General features: G+C 43.9%; 1 pseudogene; it reads left to right on the top strand.

Annotated features, from left to right (window-relative positions):
* The first annotated feature begins 582 nt into the window (after positions 1–582).
* LOC112075327 (E3 ubiquitin-protein ligase TRIM39-like) lies at positions 583–8,965 on the top strand (annotated as a pseudogene).
* The last annotated feature ends 4,638 nt before the right edge of the window (positions 8,966–13,603 follow it).

The following is a 13,603-nucleotide window of genomic DNA, read 5'->3' on the forward strand; positions in this document are numbered from 1 at the left end:
ACAAATGGCTCTGCAGCTACAATCACTGCTTCTCTGGCTCTCTACCTGACACAACACATAGGAGTGTGTGTGTTCTTTATATGCACCATGTGTGTTAGCATGTGGATTTATGTGCACATTTGTGTTGCTATTTATATGCACTGTATATGTACATATGAACACGTGTGTTTTCATGTGTTCTTGTGTGAGCATCAGGCGAGTGTGTTTCATTTTTCTCCCTCCCAATCTCAGATTCCATTTTAGGTAATAATAATAACAATAATAATAATAGTAAGACTAACAATAATAACAACAATAAAAATAATAATAATATTAATAAGACGAACTATAATTATAATAATTTTAATTATATGAATAATATAAATAATAATTATGCTCAATTCAAACCAGGTCTTTCAACATACAACTTGCTTTCCTTCCCTCCTCAGCTCTGTCTAGTCCAGGGAACTCAACAGATGCAGGAAGAAATAGAATGACTTTTTCACTGTTTATTCTTCTCTGCTGCTGAGTTATAGAGTCGTGGACCGGTGCTGTGTGTGTGCACGTTGTATGTGTGTGTGTGAGACCGGTGGTGTGTATGAAATGGGCTCCCCCAAAGGTATACTGAACCAGGAAGTATTTACAGGCGGCCTCTGGGCCTGGATGAGATAAGGAAAGATTAGTCAATGATGTCATCAGTCTTAAAGATTCTCCAGGAAGTGTGTTGGAACTAGGAACCAAACTTTAATGGAACTAAATGCAACCCTCACTCCCATTCTCAGTGCTGGAGCCCAGCTCCGCCCACAAGGTGGGAGAGAAGAAGAGGAAGGACCAGTTCAAGAAGTTCATCACCGGCACCGTGGGGGTAATACCACCTCCCACAGCTAGATGGGGATGTTCTTCCACCTTTATGTTTTCTACTGAGAAGACCTAGAATTATTTATATAACAAAATATATATATATTTTTTAAATATAATAACAAAATAATGTCCGAAATGTGTCCATTGTGACTGTTGAAATGGATATTACTTATAGGATATAAGTTATACTTTGTTGGAAAGTGCTGGCAGTATTTTTCATATAAGTTGAATTAAATAGGTCCTGTACACTCTGATATAATAAGACAACCATTCTATCCAGACAGTGTTTTGGTATCTACTCTAACATGGACCATCCACCTGGCTGCTAAACATAGAGATAGATAGAGGACTCATCTTTAGATCTGTGTCATTATAGCGTCTGACAGCAGCATCATTGAGGCTACAACCCGTAGTCAAGTAGTCAACTGGGTGGGGATTCCTATTTTAAAATGGTGGATGATGGCAATGCCCAAGCTAAAATGGGTTATACCCATGATGAGTCCTCTATCTATATCTATGGTGCTAAATGACAGCGACCATTTTGTGCCACAAGAACCTAAATGGAATCCAGTGAGCATTTCTGAGGTGTAGTCTGGAAAATAGAATAGTCTGGAAAAGGAGAGCTGTCATCAAACCAATGTTTTGTACAGGATCATGACTCTGTTGATGGATGAAGTAGAAGTGTCATTAATGTGACATTATATTTGTTTGTTCTAGTTCTCCCAGCTATGAACACATGAGAAACCAGCACCACATTACTCTTATGTTAAAGGGATTGTTGGCTGCAACAAGTTTTGTCAGACATTATTGTTTGTAAAAACTGACTGACTAGTGGAGAGCTCAAATTTTATTAATCTGTTTTGAAGGTGACGTAAACATTTGGAAAATATCTACAGGCCTCAATCAGGGGACAAAGTATTTAAAAGTGTAGTGCTTTTTCTATTTTGCTGTTTTTAGATAAAAGTAGACTAGAAAGTCAATTGAAATGGTTGATTTTACCATTTGCTATGCTATGCGTTGGTCTACAAATATAAAGTTTTTTTTTAATGTTCTACCCGTGTTGTGTAGGTATAAAAATAATAGTTTAGAGTTAGAGAGAATAAAACATACAGGACAAAAGTGACAAGTTGTCACGCCCTGGCCTTAGTTATCTTTGTTTTCTTAATTATTTTAGTTAGGTCAGGGTGTGACATGGGGGATGTTTGTGTGTTTTTGTCTAGTCGAGGGTGTTTGTATTGTCTAGGGGGTTTTGGTAGAGTTTATGGGGTTGTGTTCAGTGTAGGTGTTTAGGTATGTCTATGGTTGCCTGAGTGGTTCTCAATCAGAGACAGCTGTCTATCGTTGTCTCTGATTGGGAGCCATATTTAAGGCAGCCATAGGCATTAGGCAGCTTGTGGGTAATTGTTTATGTCTATGTTGCATGTGTGCACGTAGGTTTGTAGCTTCACGGTCGTTTGTTGTTTTGGTATTAATTTGTAAAAGTGTTTGTTTCGTCTTCGTTATAATAAGAAGATGTATTCGTATCACGCTGCGCCTTGGTCCTCTCTTCCACATAAAGACGATCATGACAGAATTACCCACCATACCAGGACCAAGCAGCGTGTTAAGCAGCAGCAGGAGCAACATACACAGGATTCATGGACCTGGGAGGAAATACTGGACGGTAAGGGACCTTGGGCACAACCGGGAGAATATCGCCTCCCTCGTGAAGAGCTGGAGGCAGCTAAAGCCGAGAGGAGGCGATATGAGGAGGCAGCACGGAAGCGAGGCTGGAAGCCTGAGAGTCAAACCCAAACATTTCTTGGGGGGGGGGGCTACAAGGGAGTGTGGCGAAGTCAGGTAGGAGACCTGCGCCAACTCCCCGTGCTTACCGTGGGAAGCGAGAGTACGGGCAGACACCGTGTTATGCGGTAGAGCGCATGGTGTCTCCTGTACGTGTGCATAGCCCGGTGCGGTACATTCCAGCTCCTCGTATCGGCCGGGCTAGATTGGGCATTGAGCCAGGTGCCATGAAGCCAGCTCAACGCACCAGGCTTCCAGTGCGTCTCCAGAGCCCTGTTCCTCCTCCACGCACTCGCCCTATGGTGCGTGTCTCCAGCCCGGTACCACCAGTTTCGGCAACACGCAACAAGCCTCCAGTGCGTCTCCAGAGTCCTGTGCGTCCTGTTGCTGCTCCCCGCACTAGCCTTGAGGTGCGTGTCCTTAGCCCGGTACCACCAGTTCCGGCACCACGCACCAGGCCTACTGTGCGTCTCAGCCGGCCAGAGTCTGCCGTCTGCCCAGCGCCGTCTGCGCTGTCCGTCTGCCCAGCGTCGCCTGCACTGCCCGTCTGCCCAGCGTCGTCTGAGCTGTCCGTCTGCCAAGCGCCGCCTGCGCTGCCCGTCTGTCCTGAGCCTTCCAGACCGTCCGTCAGTCAGGAGCCGCTAGAGCCGCCCGCCAGTCAGGAGCCGCCAGAGCCGCCCGCCAGTCAGGAGCCGCCAGAGCGCGCCCGCCAGTCAGGAGCAGCCAGAGCCGCCCGCCAGTCAGGAGCAGCCAGAGCCGCCGCCAGTCAGGAGCAGCCAGAGCCGCCCGCCAGTCAGGAGCAGCCAGAGCGCCCGCCAGTCAGGATCTTCCAGAGCCGCCCGCCAGTCAGGAGCAGCCAGAGCCGCCGCCAGCCAGGATCTTCCAGAGCCGCCCGCCAGCCAGGATCTTCCAGAGCCGCCCGCCAGCCAGGATCTCCAGAGCCCGCCGCGCCAGCCAGGATCTGCCAGAGCCGCCCGCCAGCCAGGATCTGCCAGAGCCGTCAGTCAGCCAGGATCTGCCAGAGCCGTCATCCAGTCCGGAGCTGCCCCTCAGTCCGGAGCTGCCCCTCAGTCCAGTGGCGCCCTCTAGGATGGTATTCAGTCCAGGACTCGCTGAAAGGGTCGCCGCTCCAGAGGCGCCACCAAAACGGGTAGTGACTATGGTGAAGTGGGGGTCACGTCCCGCACCCGAGCCGCTGCCATAAGAAGGTCCACCCGGACCCTCCCCTTCTGTGTCAGGTTTGCGGCCGGAGTCCGCACCTTTGGGGCGGGGTACTGTCACGCCCTGGCCTTAGTTATCTTTGTTTTCTTTATTATTTTAGTTAGGGAGTTCATGGGGTTGTGTTCAGTGTAGGTGTTTATGTAAGTCTATGGTTGCCTGGATTGGTTCTCAATTCGAGACAGCTGTCTATCGTTGTCTCTGAGAGCCATATTTAGGCAGCCATAGGCATTAGGTAGGTTGTGGGTAATTGTCTATGTCTATGTTGCATGTGTGCACGTAGGTTTGTAGCTTCACGGTCGTTTGTTGTTTTTGTATTAGTTTGTAAAAGTGTTTGTTTCGTCTTCGTTATAATTAAAGAAGATGTATTCGTATCACGCTGCGCCTTGGTCCTCTCTTCCACATAAAGACGATCGTGACACAAGTGTGTAAATCCATTGTCATTGGCCTTTTTTGAACAGGGCCAGAGACTTGAAACTCCTCCCCCGAGTCACATGATGACTAAAGTTAATCTCAGTGCTGTAACTTTAATATCTCTCCAGGACTCATGTCTGTCTGACACACAACACAACACAACACTGGGATTTTATTTAGATTGTTCTGAAGTATCAGGCTGTTAAACCAACCAACACAAGGTAATATCATCAAAACTGTGAACTTTATCTGCAGCTTTACTTGCTTTGAATTATGTGTCCCTTTTAACTTCTTCTGGCTGCAGGGGCAGTATTGAGTAACCAGGAAAAAGATGCCCATTTCAAACGGCCTCGTACTCAATTCTTGCTCGTACAATATGCATATTATTATTACTATTGGATAGAAAACACTCTCTAGTTTCTAAAACCGTTTGAATTATTTCTCTAAGTGAAACAGAACTCATTCTGCAGCCCATTTCCTATCCGGAAGTGAGATTTCTGAACGCGAGGTCTCTGTTCAAGAGCTTGCCTATAAATGGACATGACACTTAGGAGTCTACATACACGTCATACACCTTCCCCTGGATGTCAAGAGGAAGTGAGAGCAGAAATGAGTTGATTATCTTGTTCTGAGGTTGAATACATCATCTTGGAATGAGAAGTCCGCCATTTTTTTTTTTTCGAAAGCGCGAAGTTGAACCTGGAATCGCCTTCTGGAAAGCTGTCGTTATGGGCGAATACAATCTCCGGTTTAGATTTTATTTGATACATGTTACAATATCATCCTAAAGTATGTTTTTTCAATATAGTTTCATTAGATTATTGAAATTTATTCGGGACGTTAGGCGTGTTGCGTTGTCTGGTTTTGTTCAGGATGGACAGCTTAGCGCCGCATGGCCAGTGTGCTTGCTAATTCAAGAGGGAAAGAGGTGGTTCTGAATCCAAACAAAGACGGTTCTGGACAAAGGATCCCTTGTACAACATTCTGATGGAAGATCAAGAAAGGTAGGACCCAATTTGGGATGCTATTTCATATATCTGTCGAACTGTGCTATCGCTACCGTACCTTGGAAATCAATCTGTTGTGTTTTTTAGCTATTGTAGTAAGCTAATATAACGCTATATTGTGTTTTCGCTTGTAAAACACTTAAAAAATCGGAAATATTGGCTGTATTCACAAGATCTTTGTCTTTCATTTGCTATACACCATATATTTTTTCTGAAATGTTTTATGATGAGTAATTAGTATTTGACGTTGGTGTCTGTATTTACTCTGGCTACTTCCGTGCTATTTCTGACTGTAGCTGTGATGGTAGCATCAATGTAAAACTGATTTATAGCTCAAATATGCAAATTTTCCGAACAAAACATAGATTTATTGATTAACATGTTATAAGACTGTCATCTGAGGAAGTTGTTTCTAGGTTTGTTTGGTGGATCTTGGTTAGTTAGGTTGGCTTTGTGCATGCTACCTGTGCTGTGAAAATGTCTCTCCTTTTTTGTATTTGGTGGTGAGCTAACATAAATATACGTGGTGTTTTCGCTGTAAAACATTATAAAAATCGGACATGTTGGCTGGATTCACAAATGTTATCTTTCAAATGCTGTATTGGACTTGTTAATGTTGTGAAAGTTAAATATTTCTAAAAAATACATTTTAATTTCGCGCCCTGCACTTGAGCTGGATGTTGTCATAAGTGTACCGGTGTCGGGCTTGCAGCCTGAAGAAGTTTTAAGAGAGGAAGTTGTTAAAAGTAAAAGTGAAAGTAACCTTCAGATCTCAATCCAGAACAGGGGGTGACATCGTGTGAGAAAATGGCTTCTAGTTCGTCTCTCCCAGAGGAGGATTTCTCCTGTACGGTGTGCCTTGACATCTTTAAGGATCCTGTCATCTTATCATGCAGCCACAGCTCTGTTCAAGCCTGTTCTAAAGGAATGCTGGAAAGACAAGGAATCTCGGGAATGTCCAGTTTGCAGGAGAAGATCCTCTAAGGATCAACCCCTTTCAAACCTGTCTCTAAAGAACCTGTGTGAGGCCTTACGGGATGGAGACCAACCACAGGGTCCAAGGTGCTCTGCAGTCTACACAGTGAGAAACTCTGTCTGTTCTGTCTGGAGGATAAAGAGCCCATCTGTTTGGTGTGTCAGGTCTCAAGGAAACATAAAGATCATGACTGTATCCCTGTAGACGAGGCTGTACAGGATCACAAGGTAGGAGAACGATTCTGATAGAAAATATGTGATACATCAATACTCAAACTATGGAACATGAAGTTATCAATGTTTTATTAATGAGTCTGACTCATTTAGATAATAAATAGATGTTCTACACTTTGTATTGACTGAATAATTGTGAATTTCAGATTATGATACATTATAAATCACTTTTTGTATGAAATTGAAGTGTTTGAGATCCTGAGTGAAAACATATAGTGTATCTCTGACCCTGAAACTGAAAACAAGTGTATCTGCAGTGATAGAGAAGTAGTGTACAGTTACAGGTTTACTTTTATTGTCAGGAATGAAAGATGAATCTTTCCCTGGAGGCAGAACTGAGTGATTTCCACTAGATGGGCCAGCTGCAATGGCAAATTGGCAATGTTTTAAAAATTAATTAAAACAAACATTTGATTTTTGGTCTTAGTTTGAGGTTAAGGTTAGGCATTATAGTTAGCAGTGTGGTTAAGGTTAGGGTTAGGTTTAAAATAAGATTATGACGTTGTGGCTGTGCCAGCTAGTGACCACTCAGCAGATCTGCCTCCAGAACAAGATTCATGACAAAAAAAAGTAAGTTGTTGTGCAGACATTTTCTCTCCTATAAAGTGAGATCCAGAGGTTGTCTCCTCAGTGAGGTTCTGTCTCATTCCAGGAGGAACTCCAGACTGACCTGAAGCCCTTACAGGAGAAGCTGAAGGTGTTTAATGAAGTTAAACAAACCTGTGATCAAACTGCAGTGCACATTAAGGTTAGTATAAATTATGCAAAGTTACAATAGTACAGCATGTATTGTTTCAGTTGTAGCCTACGTGTTGGATTTTATTCTGATAATAATTGTAGAATGAAATTTTCTGCTCACTGTCTCCAGAGCCAGACCCAACACACAGAGAAGCAGATTAAGGAGGAGTTTGAGAAACTTCACCAGTTTCTACGAGAGGAGGAGGCCAGGATAGCTGCTCTGAAAGAGGAAGAGAAGCAGAAGGTCAGAAGATGAAGGAGAAGATAGAGCAGATGAACGAGAGATATCATCACTTTCAGACACAATCAGAACCATAGAGGGGGAGCTGAAAGATGAAGACATCTCATTCCTGCAGGTAAGAACTGCTCTCTCCTAGACATACATTATAAATTAACTCAAAGATTTATAGATTAATCAATGATATTGAAGACTATATACTCTACTTTACAGAACTTCAAGACCATGAAGGAAGGTAAGTGATCTGCTTCTCGTCTCTCTCTTCTCTGTGGTTGTGAACCCAACCCCACAGAAGTTCTGACTCCTGAATGTTATTCCAAGCCCAGTGCACAATGCCAGATCCACAGCTGGTGTCAGGGGGGCTGATAGATGTGGCCAAACACCTGGGAAACCTGAAGTTCAGAGTCTGGGAGAAGATGCAGGGGATCATCAAACACAGTGAGTACTGGATAGGAGAGGACATGACGGAGAATAATGTAAGATAGATTTAATTAAGTAGGCTATTTTAAGTTTTATTCTTAGTGTATATGAAAAGAGACTACATGGTATAATGTGTGGAATATCTCTCGTCTTTGTTTTGAAGCTCCTGTGATTCTGGACCCCAACACTGCACACCCCTGTCTCTCTCTGTCTGATGATCTGACAGTGTGAGTCAGACTGGCCCAGATCAGCAGCTCCCTGACAACCCTGAGAGATTCATGAAGTATCCAATTATTCTGGGTCTGAGGGGTTCAGCTCAGGTAAACACAGCTGGAGGTGGAGGTGGGGGACCATCCTGACTGGGTTATGGGCGTGGCTAAAGAGTCAGCTGACAGGAAGGGGGAGGTGAAGCATACCAGAGTATGGAATTTGGGCTATACTGCTGAGTTGGTAAGTATACTAATGGAATGGAGAGACCCTCCTCCTGAAGAAGATACCCCAGAGGATCAGAGTGCAGCTGGACTACGACCAGGGGGAGGTGTCCTTCTACAACTCCAAAGACATGTACACTCATCTCCACTCATAAAGACACATTCACTGAGACTCTCTACCCATACTTCTCTATTGGACCAGCTGGTGATGAGAAAAACACTGTTGTACAGATCTGCCAGTCAGAGATGTCCTTGACAGTGATGCATCCCAATGAGGTCCTGTGTGTGTTTGTGTCTGTGTCTGTGTCTGTGTCTGTGTGTGTGTGTGTGTGGTGTGTGTGTGTGTGTGTGTGTGTGTGTGGTGTGGTGTGTGTGTGTGTGTGTGTGTGTGTGTGTGTGTGTGTGTTGTGTGTGTGTGTGTGTGTGTGTGTGTGTGTGTGTGTGTGTGTGTGTGTGTGTGTGTGTGTGTGTGTGTGTGTGGTGTGTGTGTGTGTGGTGTGTGTGTGTTGTGTGTGTGTGTGTGTGTGTGTGTGTGTGTGTGTGTGTGTGTGTGTGTGTGTGTATGAGAGATAAAGAAACATGTGTCAACTATACTCTAAATGTGCCTCATCAGCAACTTGCAGCCTTTATCCACAAATTCTCGTTCCCTCCCCAGGTTCACCATCTAGTCAGTGTTAAACTAATACGGACAGGGCAGAAACTATGTATGAGGACACCTCAGTAGGTACGGACCTTTGTATTTTTTTCAAATTAGAAAACTCAGTCGTGTCTCAACTTGCTGTTGAGAGAATTGTAGAATAGACCATGTGACATTTAGAGACTTAGCTGTGAATCAGCTCTTATGTCACCTACTGACAGTCACTCAATCAGCCCATGTCAGTTAAACATGTTGTATTGGTTAATTAGTCTAGTTAACTAGCCAGCTATCTAAACTAGTCATCATGACTGAATTACTGACCGGGCATGCAGGGTATGTGCCCAGGGGCTCTGACCTCCAGGGCCCTGACCTCCGGGGCTCTGACCTCCAGGGGCTCTGACCTCCAGGGGCCCTGATCTCCAGGGACCCTGACCTCCAGGGGTCTGACCTCCAGGGGCCCTGATCTCCAGGGACCCTGACCTCCAGGGGCTCTGACCTCCAGGGGCCCTGACCTCCAGCGGGCCCTGATCTCCAGGGGCTCTGACCTCCAGGGGCTCTGACCTCCGGGGCCCTGACCTCCAGGGGGCTCTGACCTCCAGGGGCTCTGACCTCCAGGGGCTCTGACCTCCAGGGACCCTGACCTCAAGGGGCTCTGACCTCCAGGGACCCTACCTCCAGGGGCGCCAACTGATTTTTGTTGTAGAGTTGCATGAAATGATCTGTAAAACTACAAAATAATTGTTACGTAAAGCAAACTCAAATGTTTACTTTTTGTTAATAAAATACTTATTCTGCAAACAGATCCTTCTGTACGTATTATATTTTTCATCCCGATGCTGAGTTCATGTGAGTTCATGTGTAGCAGTTTATTGTGTTTGTAGAAAAATTCTAAATGTTAATATATTTTAATTAGTTTATCTCTTCCTTGTTCTTATCACGTTTCATGTAAGACGCGAATGCAGACTGTGTTGAAGTAACAATTGTTTATTACAACAACATAGGCAGGCAAACGACAGGTCGGCAGGCAAGGTCGATAATCCAGAGTAGTGTGGGCAAAGGTATAGGACGGCAGGCCGGCCTCGGGGTTAGGGGAGGGACAGAGAGGTCAGGCAGGCCGGCCTCGGGGTAGGGGAGATAGAGAGGTCAGGCAGGCCGGCCTCGGGGTTAGGGGGGGACAGAGAGGTCAGGCAGGCCGGCCCCTCGTTAGGGGGAGACAGAGAGGTCAGGCAGGCCGGCCTCGGGGTTAGGGGGGAGACAGAGAGGTCAGGCCGGCCTCGGGGTTAGGGTGAGACAGAGAGGTCAGGCAGGCGGGCTCAGTCTCAGGGCAGGCAAGGGTTAAAACCAGGAGGGCTAGAAAAAGGGAGATGGGAAAGCAGGAGCTGAGACCAAACACTGGTTGACTTGAACAAACACGACGAAGTGGCAAAAGACAAACGGGAACACGGTATATAATACACAGAGGATAATGGGGGAAGATGGCGAGCGACACTGGAGGGGGTGGCAGACAAGCACAAGAACAGGTGAAACAGATGAGGATGTGGCAGTTCTGTTTGGAAAGAGACGACACATCTAATTTCCACCTGGTCATTCAGGTGTAGTAAGAGTCATGAAGACTGACTAGCAGCTCCTGCTAGTCAGTCTTAACTTGTTATTAAACTTTTGCATGCACTTTGATGTTAGTGTTATTACTGTGGTAAACTCATGCACATGTGGGAACAATAGTGTTTTTATTTGTATTACGTTTGGTATCTATTTAGATGTAGGCAGTATTCTCTCAGTTGGTGGAATATGCTGGTCTCTAAGAGAGTTTAATCTACATTGTCAGTAAATTACAAAGGTGATGGGTTTTCAATTCAGATTGACTTAGACGTTTTTAATTTAAAGCAAAGTGTTTTGAAGTACCTTAAAGTTCTATTAGTAAGTTAGTTAAAGTTGTGATGGTTGTTATTCATTATATTTTAGGCATCTTTATTTTAGCTGTAGATTCCATTGAGATAGTTTAATGTTATTCATAGCTATGGTGTTAGCTGTGGAGGCAGTAGCATCATCAATGTTGGCTGTTCTAAAAGCATGTGTTGGAGCCTGAGGAGAGAGACTTGAGATGAGTGTGAAAAAAGATGGAGGGAGTGAGATTGAGAAAGTCTTGGAACATGATTTGTAGGAATTTGTTAGTGTTGTTTCCTGGTCAGGCCCGTCTTAAGGAAAACACTCTGGGCCCTAGCTGTGGGTTGGGTCACGTGTTAAAGGGAAACCTCTGAGCCATACGATCGTGAGTTGAGAGGTCAAAGGTCTTAGCAGCTAGCTGAGGTATTCAGCCTTTACCGATTCTACTTGCGTGAACTCACTGTTTATTTATTAGGAGTTGTTGTTTTCTTCAGACAACGTCTTTATTTACAAACACTGTGAATTTTCTCATTTTAAAACAACGCTTTTTTGGTAATTTGACGGACTTTTCCTTTGTGTGATTTACTTTCAGGTCAGAGTACCACCCACGGTATGTGTGCTTAATGATCATCATGTTTTATTTGTTATTTGCATCGACTTGTTTTATGAAAATATTTGATGGAATATCCTATTTTTTTATGTATATTTGTTATTGATACTGTTACAAACAAATTTTTTTTGGTACTGCAATCTGTGCTACAAATATATTTTATTTAACGTCTTCTAAAGTTGTGTTAAATGTAAGGCCTATTCTGCATTGGATATTCTCTGTTTTACATATTTAACATTTCAAAGATATTGACATCTTGACATCCTGACTATGACTTACCATATCTTCTAACATTAACTATTTGTCTTTGGTGTAAATGTTGAAAACTTGAATCCTCTGTCAGAATGTCCTTTTCCAGTTCGTCAACAAATTACCTGTATATGTGCCCTGACAGTGTCTGCTCAGCATATACAACATGAAACGATGACTGATACTGGTCTGACTATTGAGCTACAGGAGGCTCTGCTGTTAAAATGTTATCAGTTGAACTTTTACATGCTACTGGTCTGCCGACGGACAGTCATGTACAACATCAACGTCTGGCTGGATTGTCATTATTGGTGCTGATTTGAAGCTTATGCAACAAACTGAATTAAAGATAATCAAGAAAACATCTATTATTTTCTGTCGTTGTTTTTTGGGTTTGTAAAGTGAAACATTTGATCATCTCCAACAGAGGTCATGTATTAAACTGAGACAATGTCATGCTTGAAGGTTGACCCATGAATTGAAGACTTTTCAAATGGAAAACTGGTAATAATTTAATGTACATGTCATTCAGTATTTCAATTCTATTTATAGGATATTCTAGTGAATTTAGTTTTGTCTGCCTAAAGCTGCCCTACTGGAACTAGTGACTGGCCTGGTAGTTGAACTGAGTACAGCTTTCTCTGACTCGCTGCTTAGATACAAAAAGCTCAGCCTTTTGTAGAATATAGTCATTGGAACAATGGTGGGGCTGTTAGTTACATGTTTGTTAGGTGTAAGTATATCGTTGTGGAACATGATTGGGGCCTGGAAAGAGGAAAAGGAACCAGCCTGAGGATAAACAAAAAAAGCCCCGAGACCCGGTTGTTGTATTGTGTATTGTAAGATTATAGCAGGTTCCTGCTGCTCTCTCTCTCTTCAGGTCCTGTAATGCACCAACAGGACAGCAGCGACCTGCTGCGACATTGCTGCCAGTGATGCTTCACTACTTGTACAATAGTATAACCACGATCAAACACAGGTGTTTTCCCCCCCCCCCCCCTCTTCTAAGCTGCTGCTACTCTCTGTTATTATCTATGCATAGTCACTTTAATAACTCTACCTACATGTACATATTACCTTATTTACCTCGACACCGGTGCCCCTCGCACATTGACACATTGACTCTGTACCGGTACCCCCTGTATAAACACCCGCTACAGTTATATACTGCTGCTCTATAATTATTTGGTATTCTTATCTCTTTTTTGTAGGTATTTTTGAAAACTGCACTGCTGGTTAAATGCTTGTCAGTAAGCATTTCACTGTAAGGTCTACTACACCTGTTGTATTCGGTGCATGTGAGAAATAAAATTTGATTTGATTTGAAAAAACTCAGGGGTTTATTTAGAATGGTTCTCCAGACACAGTTTGTTAACTGTAGACATGCTAGGTTAGACCCATTCAACCATGCATTATCCATACACAACCCCCCAGGTATACATAGTGTTATTTTAGAATGATTCAAAATAAAACTTCTCACCACTTCTATTTTCTCTCTCTGGTGAGCTCTAGTTACTACTAAATTACTACACAATTACTACAGAAGCTAAAGGTAGACAAGTCTGCCTGAGTCATCCTTTATTTCCTATATGAGTTGTGGTACTGTCTGCTGTTTGACAATTCTCCTCTTAAGTGCCAATTGGTGTCGTTCCTTCTGACGTCTGAGACAAACAGAGGTGTGTTGCGTATCTGTGTGCATTCCATTCACAGCTCTGTGAGAGAGTGGAGGGAGCAGAGAGAGAGACAGAGAGAGAAACACCCTCATTACTCCCAAAACACCACCGTCTACCGTGTAATCAGGACCCCACTGACACTTTAGCTGGTCCAGATGGAGTCTCTCTCTCTACGATGTGTGGTGTCTGACTGGCTAGGACTGGGAAGATCAGATCACACACTCCCTCTATTCTTTTGCACGGTACCCCTCTC

Source organism: Salvelinus sp. IW2-2015, unplaced genomic scaffold (genome assembly GCF_002910315.2).
Source record: "Salvelinus sp. IW2-2015 unplaced genomic scaffold, ASM291031v2 Un_scaffold3092, whole genome shotgun sequence".
Taxonomy (NCBI): domain Eukaryota; kingdom Metazoa; phylum Chordata; class Actinopteri; order Salmoniformes; family Salmonidae; genus Salvelinus; species Salvelinus sp. IW2-2015.